We start from the raw sequence: 17,696 nt of genomic DNA on the forward strand, positions 1-17,696 counted from the left end.
AGGTGCAAGAAGTCACTTCTTTCTCCTTCGCCCTATCAATTGAATTCTGGTTACGTGCACAGTATTGGGCCATATCATTGGCGTATTTGTTGCCGATGGCGATGTAATCGCCAGACTGACCATGTGCAGCACACTTCACAACAGCCAATTGCCTAGGCAGCTGTATCGCCTCAAGCAATTTACCAACCACCTCATCATTCTTAATGGGAGTTCCACTTGATGTCAAAAATCCTCTCTGTAGCCATATTTGTCCGAAATCATGCACCACACCAAATCCGTACTGACTGTCAGTTATCACAGTCACTCTCACACTCTTCCCAATCTTACATGCTCTAGTTAATGCAACAAGTTCAGCTACTTGGGCTGACCTTACTCCTTTCAGATAGGATGCTTCCATCACTGCTGCAACCGTGCATACTGCATATTCTGCACTCAACATTCCATCATCTGTTCTCAAGCAAGAACCTTCTACAAACATCACGAAATCACTTTCTGGCAATGGTACATCTTTTATGTCAGGACGTGGTTTGGTATAGAAATCGAGTACATCCAGACAACCATGATCTGCTTCATCTCTGACTTCCACATTCTCAGCATCAGGCAACAATGTTGAAGGATTCACGTTCAAGCATCTCACAAGACTCACAATCCTTGCACCTAATATGACTTTCTCATACTTAGTCAGCCGACTCATGTACTGAGTGTGACTCCTTGTTAAAAGGATTGCCACATCATGAGGTACAAACACTTTCACAGGATATCCTATCACAATTCCTTCACTCTGTTCCAAACTCCGACAAGTAGCAGCCACTACTTTCAAGCACCCAGGTAAGGCTACATCTACTGGGTCTAGCATCGAAGAGAAATATGCAATTGGTCTCCTCAGTTTTCCATGCTTCTGTATTAGAACAGAAAGTGCACATCCATTCCTCTCACTGCAATACAACTCAAACTCTTTCTCATAATCAGGCATTCCTAATGCTGGTGCGTCACACAGACCATCTCTCAATCGTTTAAAAGCTGTCAATTCCTCTTTGTTCAAATCAATTGGATCTCTAGCATCACTTCTTGTCAAGCGTACCAAAGGCTTTGCAATCAGGGAGAAATTGCTAATTCACTGGCAACAGTATCCAACCATTCCAAGAAACATTCTCACCTCTCTTTGAGTCATGGGAGCTCTCATTCCTTTTATGAACCTGATTCTGTCTATTGTTATTTTTCTCAGTCCTTTTTCAATATGATGGCCTAAATAATGTACTTATTTCTTGCAAAATTGTAACTTTGATGGTGACACTTTGAGTCCTCCATCAGCCAAATGATTCAGCAAGGCTATAGTGTCTATTTCACAAGCTTTGCGAGTTTTCGACACCACAAGGAGGTCGTCGATATATTGGACTAACACTGAATTTTCGGGCATCTCTAGACTTTCTAAGGATTTCTTCAATATCTGATTAAATATTGAGGGGCTTTCTGTATACCCCTGTGGAATTCGGCACCAAGCCAAAGTACGTTCGCCAAAACGAAACGCAAAAATCTGCTGGCTGTCATGGTGCAATGGAATAGAAAAGAAAGCATGGCATAAATCAATCACAGTATACCATTCTGCATCATGGAGAATCTGATGCAAAATCACAGATGGATATGGTACAATGGAACAACACAATACAACAATTTTGTTTATCTTTCTCAAATCTTGCACTATCCTGAACTTTCCATTAGGCTTTTTCAGTCCCATAATCGGGGAATTACATGGACTACTCATTATTTCTCTCAAAATGCCTTGTTTTATCATCTTTTCAATCACAGGAGTAACTCCTTCGATTATCTCATGTGTCAGTTTATATTGAGGGACATTTGGATAGCTTATTCCTTCCTTCACTGTTATTTTTACTGGGTCTACATTTCTCATCAGTCCCACATCTTCTCCTGTAAAATCCCAGACTTCTGCTTTTACGGTCTGTTTCAATTCTTTAGGTAATTCATCAGGGTTAAATACAGCATAGGCTTCAGTAACCTCCGTTTCCCTGTTTGCCATAGTCATCTTATACAGTACATCTTCATCAGGGGTCTCAAATGCTATCCCATCAGGGGTACAGAATATAGTGCAATTCATTTTGCACAGCAAATCCCTACCTAACAAATTCACAGGACGTGTATCGCACACAACAAAGTGGTGTATTTCAGAGAATTTCCCTATGCTAACTTTCACTGGTTCTGTAAGATTAGTTTTAATCTGTCTGTTGGATACACCAACTACTTGGATCGTTTCATCCGAGAGAGGAAGATTCTTAACATCAGCTGACCTAACAGTTGATCGAGTAGCACCAGTATCGACTAGGAAAGTAATACTTTCATCATTTATTTTTCCATCTACAAATGGGCCTGTCTTGTCTACTTCTAGAGTTGCACCAAGTACGCATTCCTCTTCCTCCCTTCGGCACCGTCAATAACCTTCTTCTGAATCGCTCTCATCACGTTGTGGCCAATACTGAGAAACAGCGCTAGCGCGCGGCAGCTTAGTTACATGTTCCTCATTGTAGAATCCTGTCTCATTACTGTATTTCTGTGAGTTTTTGCTTTGTGGAAAAGACGGTTTTGGCACCTGATTCTGTTGGGGAACTACCTGCTGCTGTCGCTGCGGTTGACCACTCACCTCATTCTGCACCTGTGGATTCAATGATGCATTTTCGTTATTAGTACTTGGGGGAAATTTACACTCGGATTTCCAATGCCCTACTCTACCGCAATTATGACATGGGAATTTCTTTTTAGCTTCTTCTATATTAAAATTTCCCTTACCTTTCCCAGGAGTGAATTTCGATCTGGGTCCTGTAACTGAGCTTCCTGTCTCTCTGCCACTTTTACTTGTGCCCACATAGCTTTCTCTTTTAATTTACGCTGTTTGGCTTCAATTTCATCACTGAAATATTTTGCATGTCTCAATACTTCATCTATTTTCTTGTTCTGCCAGTCTACAGTATGTTGTTTGATCATTTCACTAATTTCTGGACGTAAACCATATACAAATCTGTATACAAAATGACTCAAATCCTTTTCACTCAAATTCTCATCACCGCTGAACTGTTTAAAAGCCAAAATCAACCTTTCGTAATAGGCATGTACCGACTCCTTGCTTTCCTGATGAGTTCTGTCAATTTTTACCCAATCTGTCTCTTTGGGAGGTACTTTATTTTTCAGAAAGGCAATAGCCTGTTCATATTTCTTCATAACCTCTGGATCAGGGGCTCCTGTCTTTGGATCCCTAGGGTATTCCTGTGTTGGCCAATTTATCATAAGTTTGCACTCTGTCCATAAATCTGCTGGTACTATTATGTCAAATAGACTATTCAAATCAATCCATAATACTTTGGATAATTTCACAAATCTGTCCACTTGCCTATATCACTCGACAGGCTTTTCGCGTAGTCGAGGGAAATCATTTGTAAATTACAAAATATCTTGTCTAGTCCATGGAACATGAACATATCCTCCTCCTGGAATTTCTCTCATGGGGCATTCTGTTACTACCTTTTACTTTTCACTCACAGGGAACGCTGCAAATGTTTTATCTGAGGCATCATCTCGTTTTCGAAACCACCTGCTTTTTCATTTATCTCCCCATTTTCTCAGTAAAATGATTATCTCCTTAATCTGACTAATTCGTCCTGTGGTATTCAAATTTTCGATATCTTTTTCAGTAAAATCTATTCGATATGGTTTTTGTTAAGCCTTTACCTTTTCAATATCTATACCCATTTCATTTGCTACTTCTTCTAATCTTTCATGCAGATTTTTTGCTCCCCACGTTACACTTTTGCACAGAAACAGTAATTCCTCATCCTAAGTTTTTAACTTCTCTGTGGGGATAGTTCCTACTATTAACTCTTCTAGTACCATTCGTAATTTGGCCACATCTATTGATTGGGATTCTTTGTCTTTTCTCTGCAAACTTCTCAACCATTCGCTCAATTCTTCTGAAGTTGGACCTACTGGCTTCTCTACATTACCTCGTTCTGAGTCCCTTTGAGTCTCTAATACTGATTCCATTGTCATTGTATGTCTTTCTGCTATATTTGGACCTATAAATGGGTTATTCGAAACGTTTGTCTCAATTATACTCATTGTCTGTCTCCACGGATTTTCATTTTGGCTCTGCTTTGTCTTTTCAGTCTGTTTATTAATGTTATAAGGAACTGTTAAGCAATGTTCACTATATTTCTGTTTATCAAAAATAGGCATCACAGGGCCTATAGTCACTGGAACAGTTACAGCTTCTAAATTTTTGGTCAATTCTCTTATCTTTTCAGTTAATTCTAAAGTTGTTTTGGCTAATTCTGCAGGATTTTCACCATTTACTTTATTATCCGATTTTCTCTCTATTTCTCTAATGGAATTATTTTTCCCTAATTCTTGGGACACTGGTTCTGTCTTAATGATTCGTAAAGTTTCTCTCATTGGGGCACTTGGTGTTAACATTTCAGATTCCGGTTGATACGGAGGTGGATTTTTATAAAACATGTCATCAAGAACATCATCTTCCGATTCATGCACTCCATACCCTCCTGATTCTACATTATGTCTCTTTTCCGTACATTTTCTACCTCCAACTTCTTCAGCAGTTCTCACAGGAAACAGACCTTCAGTCATACTTGCATTCCGCCACCTTCTCATTCTCTCATCATGAGTGTCATGCCCATATCTACCAAACATGTATTTATACCTTTCGCCACTCCTCTGTCTTTCTCTGTCATGCATCTCATCTTCCCATTCTGTCAGTGCTTCAAACTGTGTTGGTCTAGGTCTTGGTTCTAGATTCATCATTTTCTCTGTCAAATTTCTCAAAACTGCTAAATTAAACGAACCATGCTCTGGAAATGCTAAGACTCCGTCGTTCTTGGTGTATTTTACCCAATTGTCTAACGAAATACAAGTATGATAACTGTCCTTCCCTAGTCACAATCGGTTTGTCCTTTTTAAACCACTTCTTAATTTTCTCAAACCAGGACTTTTTCTCATTTTCTGGTGGATCGTAATACATCATTTTGTCTTTCGTGAATCGCTAGTTTCTTCCTTCTGACTATTCTGTTGTTCTAACCAATCGTAGTGCGACTCACACTAACGCACCATTCCGGAGCGTCTACGTCACTTCTGTAATTCTACATTCCCAGCGCGTCTCACACTCGCGCACCAATCAGCGACGTCTACGTCACCCTGTAATTCTCCACTCCTAGCGCGGCATACACTAGTGCATCACTCAAGGGTGTCTATGTTTCTCGCTGACTAGCCAATCCTAGCGCGGCTTTTCTCGATGTCGCAGCTCCTGCTCCTGTAGACCCTTCCTTTACAAAATACCCTCGGTAAGCTTTTTACGTTCTTCAAATTCACAAATCTGTTAGTAACGACATAAAAACGTCACCATTATCCACTTCGCTAACCAAAGAATAGTTAAATACCTTTTACACAAGAATTCTGTCTTTCCCGAGAGCAGCGCTTACCTCTGCCCTACTACAGAATCGTTACTTCCGTTGATAAAGTAGCACATCCCTCTATCTTACCCTTCTAGCAAGCATTAGCTAACTGTTTCTCCAGAATTAAGACACCTAGTTGGAGACCCAATGCTCCTGAGAAATAAAACCAGAGTTTCGCAATTAACCCGAATGCCTTCTCATTCACGCACTTTCACACGAAAAAACGTAGTTCATTCACACAGAATTCTGTCTTTCCCGAGAACAGAGAACAGTCTGTCCTACTACAGAATTATGACACTCGTTAACAAAGTAGCACTTCCCTCTACTTTATCCTTCTAGCAAGCTAAGGGAACACCTACTACCTTTTCAGTGATAAGCGTTGTCAGAGTACCTTCTGGACTCCTGTTACTTAAGACCAAAATTTCACAGGTGACCTTCGCTACCATACACTCCTCTCATACAAGAATATCTCTAATGGGAACACACGACGATGTCACCAAATCGAACCCAGTCAATGCGTCGTGCAACTTCAATCGTTACACATTTTCCCTGTGTACCTACGGGCAACAACAATTCCGTCTGTCCCGAGAACAGCGCTTACCTCTGCTCTACTACGGAACTGTTACAAACGTCCGACTTCCTACATCCCAGAAGCCGTGCACACAACATAGAACCTGACGCGACTCACATAGAGTGTTAATACATAAACCAATACAAATCAATAATCAATAAGCAATTTACAAGCAATAATCACCAAACCAAAACAATAAAAACCATAACTCTGCTACCAGAAAAACTGTTGCAGCGCGGAAACCTGGATAACGGGAATCAAGACAAATCCTGAACCTAATATCCTCCCTTCGTCACAGACCAGATATCTCATTAACGTATTCACTCATTCAATCATTGGTGGGGCCCATAACTCCAACATTCACACTTCGCTTCTCACTGGTCTGCACTTACAGGAGAAATGAATGTTCCAAGCACTGACATGAAAGGAATACCTTATAACCTATAGAGAGAAATTATTTACACTTTTATACACTAATATCCTTATCTCTACACATCGTAAACCTAAACATTAAGATACTCCTTCCACGTGATCAATGGATCATTTAGTTAGATTGGTATTGATGATTTAGTCTCGCTAAAACATACTCAAAGATCCTGATCTATCCTCTCTCAATAAAGGACAAAACACATTTTCTTGTTAATCAATATTTTGTTTAGCTAATTAATGCAAGAATTTAGTTCCATCTTGTAAATTTATTAATCATTACGCAAATCACAAAACACCATATTTACCTAATCTGGCTATCAGTCGTCCTCTAAGTCATCAAATTTGGTCGTCAATTAGTCAGAATTCGAAAGTTCTTCATGCAGCACGCTACTGTCCCAAAGATTGGGTCAAGGACCAGAGTCGTGCAAACATCAATCAGTGCCCATAGATTTTAGAAAGTCCTTAGTTCATCAAGAAATTGGGCAGCAATTCAGTCTGTCAAAGATTCAGGAACGCAGCCGTCACGTAGCGTCACCGTCGTCTTCGTCAGCAAAAGTGAAAGTACGAGCAAGTAGCAGAGATGACCTCTCTATTCTAACGTCACTTTTATAATGAAAGTAAGGCCAAGAAGATACATTTTAATATTTAACATTAATTTACATTTTTATCTATTTAAAAAAAAAAAAAATTCATTCAACAAAATTCCCTCTGGAGTTTTATTTTACTTCCCTATCTCCATTATTTTCTATGTGAGTGTGTGCTGTACCAGTGGTTGGCCATGTGTGGTGTTGGACTCACAAATATGTTTTCTTTTTCAGTAGTAACTTTACACTTGAATTTTGTGAATAGCCAAAAGTAGTAAACTTACTCAAAAGTGTAAATTACTCAAAAAGTGTAAGGTATCTTTGTGAATTTGTCCATCAGTGTTTTAACTGTTAGAGTTTTTACTTTAAAGTGACCTTATCAAATGTCTTGATTGTAAACTAACTTTATTAGCAATTTCTTTCTTCACCTAGAACTTGAAAAGAACTGACAGCATATCATCATCAGAAAAGATTGACTGGTTGCAAGTTAATCTTCAGGAGTCTAAAATAGTTGCTAAGAATGATACCCATCAGGTTCATTGGCTCCATGCCCCAGGCTATCCCAGAAAACATCCTTGCAATCATGTTCCAGAATGGATCAAACGTAAATTCGACCAACTGAACAGTTGGCTTTACAACCAGGAAAATGCTGGACCAACAGTACAAAAACTTGTAGGTACTGCAAGAGCAGATAAACCTTCTGGTCTGCTGGTTCAAACAAAAGCGAAAGAAAGAAAGGCTAAACATGGATGAAAGTAAAGCAAGTGTGAAATAAAATATCAAATTAAAAGTGAAAGAACTAAGGAAACAGAGACTGAGAGAAAGTAAGTAAGCAAAGAAGAAAGGACAGAGGGTAAGGAGAGGGCAAATCTAACAAAAGAAAGGGGGAGTAGAAAAAATATAAATCAAGGTAGATACAACGATAGAGAAGCAAATTTACATCATAGATTGAGACATGATAGGAGAAGTGGAGAGATGGGGCAAGAGACAGAGAGGCGAGGCAGAATGTAAACAGAAAAATGGCAAGACAGATATGGAGAAAGGGAACAGAGAACTCTTATGTAGGAGAGTGATAAGAAGCCTACTACGAAAGAGGATATGTGTGGGAGAAACAGTAGTTAGTGGATTGATAAGAGAGAAAAAGAGAGCTAACAGAAAGACGAGGACTGTGACTCTCTGTACATTGGACCAGCATCAAAAGCAAGAATCATAAAACAGAAGGAGCCAAGGAGTGCAATCATTTAACTCAAAACATTGAAAGTTTTAAATCAGTGTTTGTTGAGAACAAAGCGAATAAAGCACAGAGCAGTGGATGCAATGAATTTCTGATAGTGTATATAGAAAATGATAGTGGCAAGCGGATGTAGGAGCATTAAGAAACACCCTATCAGGGAACGAAGACATGGAGCAAGGATTAAGAGATACATTTGAAGAAAGGGATTAAATGAGATGAGCAAATGTAGAGAAAGAGATTTAGAGATTACTATGAAAAGTGATTACTAGTCACGATAAAGTCTTAACATATGAGATTTTAAAAATTTGTTTATCTCCTTGATATCTACAGTGTTAAAAGAGAGAGTTCCAAAGAGAATGTGATCTCACCTAGCAGCAGTTATTGAGTCGCAGCTAGGTGACATTTAGAGTTCTTCATTCTTAATCATAAAATACCTTTGCTTCTTTATTTTGATCTGCTATTTGTCCATAATTTCATGCAGAGATTATAATACGATTCTTCAATTTCTCTGATGACAGATAAAATCTGCTTCTATGCAGGTATTTAACTGTTTGTATCAAATCCATTTATAAAATTGGTGGCATAAGATCAAAAATGCTGTTTGAAGCAAGCGTCTATGTTTGTTGTCTGGAAATGGAAGCTGTGTAACCTGATTTGGTTTGTATAACACAAGGATTAGGTCTTCCGTCTATTGACTGAGAATATGAGAACCGTAAAACTTTTGATTTCCTTCTCTGTCCCCATTGAAGTGGAGTTTTAGTCACAGTAGATGATTGAACAACTACTTGCAAGTTTGGAGAATGGGAAAAATGAAAGGCGATGGTAGGTCCAAGTAATGTAAAAATTCTGAAAGACCGTTCCGAATTGTATATGTTTTACATGGCAGGAGAAAGGTTGACTTACTGTATCTGTCTTAGACCTCCTCCTCCCTTTATGGCATGGCTGTACTAAATTTTACCTAGCATGGGTTTGAAACCTTGAATAACAATATCTCAATATCTCTCTGGATACACCTGATTCTATCTACTGTTAGAGCTCTGCAGTGTAAGAATGAGTTGTGAAGTTTGTGAATTATCCTTTTCTTGAAAAAGTAGACCACACATGTTATTCTGGCTTCTACTCAACATCCCACATCCCACATCCCACATCTCAACATCCCACCAGATTCAAGCTTGTGGGATGGCAGTCCTGGTGCATGCGATTGGCACTAACATTTTGTTTGTGGTGGCTGGTGACCCTGGTATTAGAGTGGCAAGTTTACATACTTACTTGGTCAGGGTACAAGGGTGGGCATCTCAAAACTATTGAAAACCACTTAAAATTGAATGGTGAGAAAAACTAAATTATTTTCCCCTTCCAGCAAACAATTGTGTGGAAAAATGCATTCTTGCCCCCTTCTCCTGTGCAGTCCACCTCAGTTCATTGCATTACATATCTAGGGATCAAATTTGACTCTGCTCTATCAATGTTGGATCAAATTATCACAAGAACCTGCTTTCTCCAACTTCAGATCCTGAAATGAATTATATATCTTTTCACCATCCAACAAAATTTCTGAATATTAATGCCTTTGTGTCCTCAAGGCTGGGATTATTGTAACTCCACCTATATGGGGTAACAAGCCAAATCTGTCAATAAATTGCAGTTGGTCCAAAATGTGGCAGACATACCTAGTTTAAATGTCAGAAAATGTTAATCTGTCAAAAATTCACGAGCTCCCAGTGTGTCAAAGAATTAAAATACAATCGTCGTGTCTTGTACATAAAGCACTATACAGAAACAAATCTAATCCTTTGATTAAAAAGTTCTCCTTTTGGGCTCCTTGTCAGAGTTTATGTTCAGTGAAGGACTGTTTAGAGAAAGTACCCACATTTCGGAGAGCAACTCTGGGAGGGAGATCGTTTTCAGTGACGGCAGTGACATTGTGGAAGGCTCTTCCGATGTGTCTAAAAAGTGAAACTGCACTGATAATGTTCAGAAAGTTTGTAAAAATCTGTTTTTTTAATGTAACCAGCTGCTGTTGGTGTCTCGGAAAGTGAACAATCATAGACCTCTCACCGCCAAGATACCTGTGGGTGAAAGTTAGCACTCTATAACTGCCTATAAAATTAATAAAATAGGAGTCCTTGAGTTTCATGGGAGGAATTTGGAAGGAGACCGGTCTGATTAATTAATCGCTGTATCTGCCTCCTGTCTTATGACACAGCTTAATGCTGACATTTATTTCAAATGATTGTTGCCCCATATTTCATGCAGACAGCAGTTTGCTTGCTGAATAGTGGAGGTGAAAGAGGAAAGCCTGTAAAAGTCTGGCTTTTTATACACTTTCCTACCCTACACCAACTATTTGTGGTGTAGGTAAGAGATTATACACTAAATGTGTGGGGGACTAACCAATATTAAAGAATAACAGTGACAAAGGTCATTAGACTTATAACCAGCAGCCAAGTTCCACAGCACCAGTGGGGCTAATTGTCCACAATAATCCTAAAATCTTTCTAAATGAAACGATTGTCTGTAAGTTGTTGAGCTATATTGCCTGTAATAAGTTACATTGCAACATTACTACAGTGTTGCTAAAATACCACTGAACACCATATTGGTGGAAATCAAACAGAAGGAGGGGCCGGCCATTCATGAAAACGATCTTGTTTCAAATGTTCACAAATTATTATTTGGAATCAATTAGAAAAATAATTATACTAAAGACCATATCAAGACTAAATTGTTACTAAATTTAAAAATTATAAATCAAATGTTTCTCATAGAAAATATTTTTGTATATTAAAGGTGTATGAAATTGAATTATTAGTTATGCAGGATGTGAGTCCTGCACAAGTGACAGTCCCACAATTTCCCCTTACTGGCAGCAAAGCACCTATTATAGCCCTTGACTAAAATAAGATTTCCAGAGCACCACATAATTGGAGTATTTTGGTCCATCAATTAGACAGGCCCAATGGTATTGTTCAGAAAGACGCAAGTTGATAGTACGTAGATTAAGAAGCCAATATAAGATGACATCGTACAGGTCTATGGTTCCATTACAATTTTTATTTCTTAAACACCAAAAAAGGTTGTGATCCAAAAACGAAACAGCCGACAAGTCGTTTGACAACTTTTTCGAGGCTCAAAGGTCTCACTGCATTCAAAATTGCATCAAGCTCTGAGAAAGTATTCATTCAAACGTGCCTCAGAGCCCTAAGGATGCAAACCTGCTTGTTTATAATGATTTCTCACAAATGGGACATGTCAGTCCCAGTGGCGGCTGGTGGAATTTGAAAGTGGTAGGGCGTAAGACTAGTCAACACATGTTTTTATGCTAGCGACCGTAGGAAGTGTACTCAAAATTTTCTAGGGGTTTCGAACCTCCCCACCCTGAGAAAAGTTCTTTAAAAACTTGGTGTTAAATAGTACATTTACCACCACAATTTCTAAAATAAATGTATCAAAACAAAGTTCTTATTGGCCTCTTATTGCTGTCAACGCCACATGCTGCTGTTAGGCTCTATGCTGTACACTGTGAGACTAAAGTGCTTTTACCATAGAGTGGGCACTCATATCTCAATGCAGATACATATCTAACATCTTCTGAAGACTTTCTATATCCCAAAATAGTTGCTCATTTCTGTAGCTCAAGCAGATGCGTCTGTCTGTTGGGGCTTGAATCATATATGTGGTACTTATCAACCTGAACCTCAGAAGGATGAAACGTCAATTGGGTCTGACCGGATTGGGTTTTGAGACCTACTAGATCACAGGCATGGGTCTGCAAGAAGTGTGTTAACCAAAGGAGCTATCTTATCTCTGTGTTAGATAAGATTATTATTGTGTGTATTTGGCGACCAGGCATGCCCTTTCCTTGTGACTGGTGAAAGTAGCATCACTCATGTGCTTGCTGCCAGGTGCCATTCCTGCAGATAGTATGCTGTGTGTATGAGAGTCCCAGCTCAAAATCCTCTGACCAAGACACCCCAAGTCCTCTGACCAAGACACCCCAAGTCCCATGATTCCCACTCACTCCACCACAACAGTCATACAGCCAGCAATAAAAAAACATTAAAATTGGAAATGCAAAAATCCAAACACTAGAACTTTTCAGGCTTTCCTTTTTGTGCACAACACTGAACACTCTCTACATGGAAATAGTTTGCACTGAAATTAATCTGTCGGGCACTTCCAACCAGCCAAGGTTTCGCATGAAGCCAAAGGTAGCATGGAACTAAACCATCAAACTGAGATTGCCTGCCAAGCGCAACAGTGCAATTGTGAACCAAGGCCGAGCAAACAAACACATGAACATGCAATTTTCGCATTGTGTATGTGTTTAAATTCATTAGCAAACCAGCAATGCATTTGAAATCTCGTTGCAGCTGCCCCAATTAAGTGCTCCACAACAGATATAAAATCAGAATATTGTCCCCGTGAGTCACACACACTCCAAACAGCGTTTAACCGTGTTCTGCAAAACGTCCAAACTCATTAATCCCACATTTGCCGACAAACTTGGTCAGCAATCCATCCGCATCCTTTATGCTCATCTGCCTCTGCATTTCTTTAATGACCGTTATTGCTGACGGTTCACATGCATCTGAAAGGGTTACAGTTAAGTAAAACTAAAATCATCACGAGTGTGTCAGTTAGCACGAGTCAGGATAATAAAATAAAAGAGCCCAAAAAACAAATTAGCAGTCACGGCCGGCATTACGTGCGGGCGGGAGGGGAGGTGGAAATGGGGTCATCGCGGGGGGATGTGGGGTAGACGGGAGGGGTTTAATTAAATTAAAATGTAAAATAAAACTTACCGTCCCGCTTCTGGATGGGTCCCGATTCTGACTCCCGCTCCCGCCGTCCACCGGTTTCCAATTCCGAACTGCAGACCTCGTCATCAAGGAAAGGCAGCCTCCCTCCCTCCCCTCCACCAATCACAACGCTGCAATGGCAGCGTTGTGATTGTGAATGCTGGAAGAGATGGCCTTTCTGTGCAAATATTATTTTCTCACAACAGCGGCCCAAGAGAAATCTATGAAGGCGGTTTTAAAACATATTTTCTGCGAACCTGGGAATCCATGGTCAACTGCACTCGCAGCCGGAGCAGACCAGCTCAAATTAGCCCTGGAGAACTGGAACCCCAAGATTATTAAGTACTCCGCCATCAAGTGCACACTTAAAAAACAAGTTTGTATTCACTCTCGCGCCCTAGATCTGGTTCTGTTGGACAAAAAAGGCCTGCACGAAAGCCAAACCCTGCCACAAAAAGGGTTCAACTCTAAATATCACCTTACGCAGGCCGTGGGCAGAGCAGCCTTACTCGGGATCTTAGCATCCAGATTACACCCTCTGCCACTTCAAGAAATATACAACACTAAACTGAGAACATCGGTGAGCAAGGGCTGCCGGCTCTGCGACTACCAACACGAGTCTCTGGCCCATCTTTTACTTTGTTGCCCTGCCTTGCATACAGCCCGCAGTCTCTATCTACGGCCAATTCTATTACAACTGGGCACCCGTACAGCCAAGGAGGCGATTTATCAATTGTACACATTGAACACAGTAAAACATATGGCCTCGTTTAGCAAATTCATCAAACAGACTCGATCACTGCTGATGACTCCACCACTTGGAGCCCCAGTCAACTGCAAGTCTGCTTGATGCCCATGGACTTTTAATTATTGCCTTCTTTTAAAAGCTGATATTTTTTGTTCTATGCTAAGGTTTCATGTTATGGTTTTAAGTAACCAGCAATAACTATATTCATTCATTCATTCATTCATTCATTCATTCATTCATTGTGATTGCTGAGGCGAAGCAGAGCATGCACCACCCAGCCATTTTCTCTATGTAAACTGCTGGATGCAGCAGCCTACATAGAGAAAAAGGGAGCGTGGGCGGTCCTGCTCGAGGGCAGGGGGGATTGGCTTTCCCACAGTTGTGCATACTGACTGTTTGGTCGGCCCCAGGGCCGACCAAATAGTCAGTATGCACAACAGTGGGAAAGCCACTCCCCCCTGCCCTCGAGCAGGACCGCCCATCCCCAACCAGGCACTTCTGCTTTCTGGCCGTGCGAGAAGGCAGAAACATTAAATGGTAGTTATTACCATTTATGTTTCTGCCTTCTCGCACTGCGAGAAAGCAGTGAGGCAACACCCCCACGCCCCAATGGGGGAGCCGCCACTGGTCAGTCCACACAAAGAATAAAAACTCAATCCCTCAAGACAATGTTGGAATTACAAAAGCAAAATGTGGTATAGGAATTGCTAAAATGACGGCTATGATAAGCCGATGATTCTCATATGTTTAGGTTGCGACACCATCCGGTCTCATCAGCGTCCATGCTGACGAGACTATACGGTGTCTATGCTCCGAGGCACGCTTGAATTAATACTTTCTCAGAGCTAGAGCCATGTCGGATTGATGGACCAAAATACTCCAATTATGTGGTGCTCTAGAAATCCTATTATGTTTCATTATTTGAAAGTTTCTTTCTTATATATGTCAAACACTAGATAGATGACGTAGTGTTTGTTTGTCCATTTGAGCACCAGTTTCCTCATGTTTGTGTCTTTAGGTGTACCCTAAATTTGTGATATGCTAGCTGAGCTGTTTGACCACTGTTACCTGTGTTTTTGTTTACAGCGTTTGACTGTGTTTGTGTAGTGAAGCAGAGTAGTCCAAAGCCTACTCAGGGAAAGTGGTGTGGGTTAGCAGTCACCATTCACTGGCACACAATAACAACACTCAATAAATGATTGTCCAGTCAGTGCTTTTGCTTTAAAAAAGGAAAAGAACATTTCCATGCACACACACATTTCTCAATACTACACATTACTTACTACAAATATATACATCAGTCAGATTAAAAATACCTTAGATGACATTCTGCAATCAATGTTACCCCTAATGGACCATAACCTTTAAAATCAAAGTTCTACCACACCTATACCAGATAGGCATTACAACATAGGGGGATCACTTCAAATAAGAAAAGCCTATTGACTTTATCAAGGGTCATCACAACAGCTAAGGTAAGCCTGCTGGCTTTATCAAAGGTGCACCACATTAAAAGGCAAACAAACCCCATGTTAAAAATCATCAACATTTCACTATAGTCATTATGTATAAATACAATCCTTAGTGTCAATAAAGCATTTTAATATTGCTCAGATATAACTGTGAGCATAAAGTGTTAATAAAGCATTGAAAAGAAACATAATGTGTCCGTTTCTGTTTTTTACACACCTTCAGACCACATACAATGCAGCCATAGAATCAGACCCTAGAGAGCGCTGCATTCACAGCTGAAGAGCAACAGATCCAGCATTGGGAGTGCCTTAAAAAATAGGTTTGAAGCAAGGAGGGGGTATTATTTCTCTGATCCTATAAACTTAGGGTCAGTTTACAAAACTTCTTGGGAGGGAGCTGCTGCACTCTTGCACCCCCCCCCCCCATTCTATTACGAATATTGGTGGCACCCCTGCCATCCTGGAACCACCACATTAAGGGACGTTTTGGGCAAAAATCAGATCGCTCCCCCAGACAGGGGCACAGGGAGAGGGTGACAAGGCCACCACCATTGGGGAGCATGATGGCGCTCCCGCTTCCTCTTCCTAGTCCAAGGGCCCATAGTTAGGGTCTTGGGCACCTTTCTACTTCTTTGGGGAGGTGATGGCGATCCCCCTTCCTTTTCCTGGTGTTGGAGCCTCAAGTTAGGGACCCGGACCCATTTCTGCTTCCTTGAGGGGTGACAACTTCAATTCTTCTTTCTTCACGGTGGTCCGGGTATGGGGTCCTAGGCCCCTATTAGTATACACCAGCCTCAGGTTGGGGTCTCTGGGCCTCAAGAGTTCTGTGGAGGGGGCCCCATGCACGCCCCTTCCTGAGCTCATAAATCATTAGTGAGCTTGTGCCGAGCCCTGGCCCAACCCAGGGGTAATTTATTTTTAAAGATGCAGTCAAGCCCCATGAGCTCCATTTCTCAAACCGGGTATCAAACTGCTTCAAAAGGCCATATCTCATGCTCCTTTGTGCCGATTTGGCTCATTTTTCTCATGGTGGTGCGCTCTAGCCTCCAGGAACAGTTTCAGCATACCTCCTCACCTCCAAGGCAGTGTGTTCTGCAGGGAGTTGGTTTTATTGGCTCACTGCACCAGCTTTCTTTTGTCTCTTGTGCTCCTCTCCTCCTTCTTGGGCACAGAAGTCCAGATCTTTCCCATCTTCAAGGGGGGCAAGGGGGCATCCTCACTGGCCATTGGAGAGACTCACCGTTCCTGGGGTCAACTGGGGGCAGAGCCCTTAGTCCTATAGGGCACCAGGGGGTTCCAGTTGTCCATGTCTGCTGCTGCCGCCGCACTCCCAGTATCCAGAGTCCAACAGCAAAAAGCACTCTTGCTCCCTTGAGCAAGAGTTTTTAAATGGGGATGGAATGTTCCAGAAGCCAGGCACACCTGGCCAATCCTAGGTTGCCACATCACCTCTCCACCCCTGTCCCAAACCTCCCACACAGCATGCTGGAGCAGTTCTAGATAGCACCATCCAGAAGTCACTGGTCACATCTCCTCTGTCCCTCACTGACATCACTGCCTGGGCCTTTTCGCACCAAAACTTCAAAGAGGAACCCCTTCCTGTGTTGGCTTCAGTTGTCTGGGATTCCTCCATTGTGGGTCTAGGCTGCACCATCCCTGGTACAGTGTGACACCTAATTATTAACAGGTGCATATTTTCTTCCCAACCCCAATCTCCTCAAGAGCGGATGAAAGCACTGTCAATTACTCCTTTTGTGGAGCAGAGTAATTAACTTGGCCCAACAGGGTGACAAAAGGTCTGGACTCTGATCCTGAGTTGTGCCAAATTATGAAAATTCTGGACAATCCATAAGGAGCACTTGTATGATTTATGGACCTTCATAGTCAAACTGGGTGCACATGGTTTATTTCACAGGACTTTGTAAGCCTAAGGAAAGCGAACCTACACTCTAATCAGATTTCCCCCTACATGTATATTACAGTGTCATTGCAGACAAAACAGTAAACCATACTGACTCTACATATGAGTGTCCACTAATATTATAAGGCCTATCCCAGGCCAACACTTAATCTTGCAGAGTCCCTCCAGTGCCAGGCTACCAGTGCACAGTTACCAGGCTGTGCACAATGGTAGTCCCAAACATGCAGCCCACACACGTGTGCACACATGTGCACACATGTGTACACACATGTTTATGTGGAATCACCCAAGTGCCCCTTACCCTAGCTGCGTCACAGTGGTCTCCTCTTAAAAGGTAGACACTTGCCATAAACATGCACAGTCTATTTACCATGTGATTTCCGTGGGTGAGACACATAAAGTGAGACTCACCGACAAGAAAAAGTCTAAAACTGGTTGATCAAAAAGCAAAAACTCTGGGCGTGCCA

The sequence above is a fragment of the Triturus cristatus genome, chromosome 8 (genome assembly GCF_964204655.1).
Source record: "Triturus cristatus chromosome 8, aTriCri1.1, whole genome shotgun sequence".
Classification (NCBI taxonomy): Eukaryota; Metazoa; Chordata; class Amphibia; order Caudata; family Salamandridae; genus Triturus; species Triturus cristatus.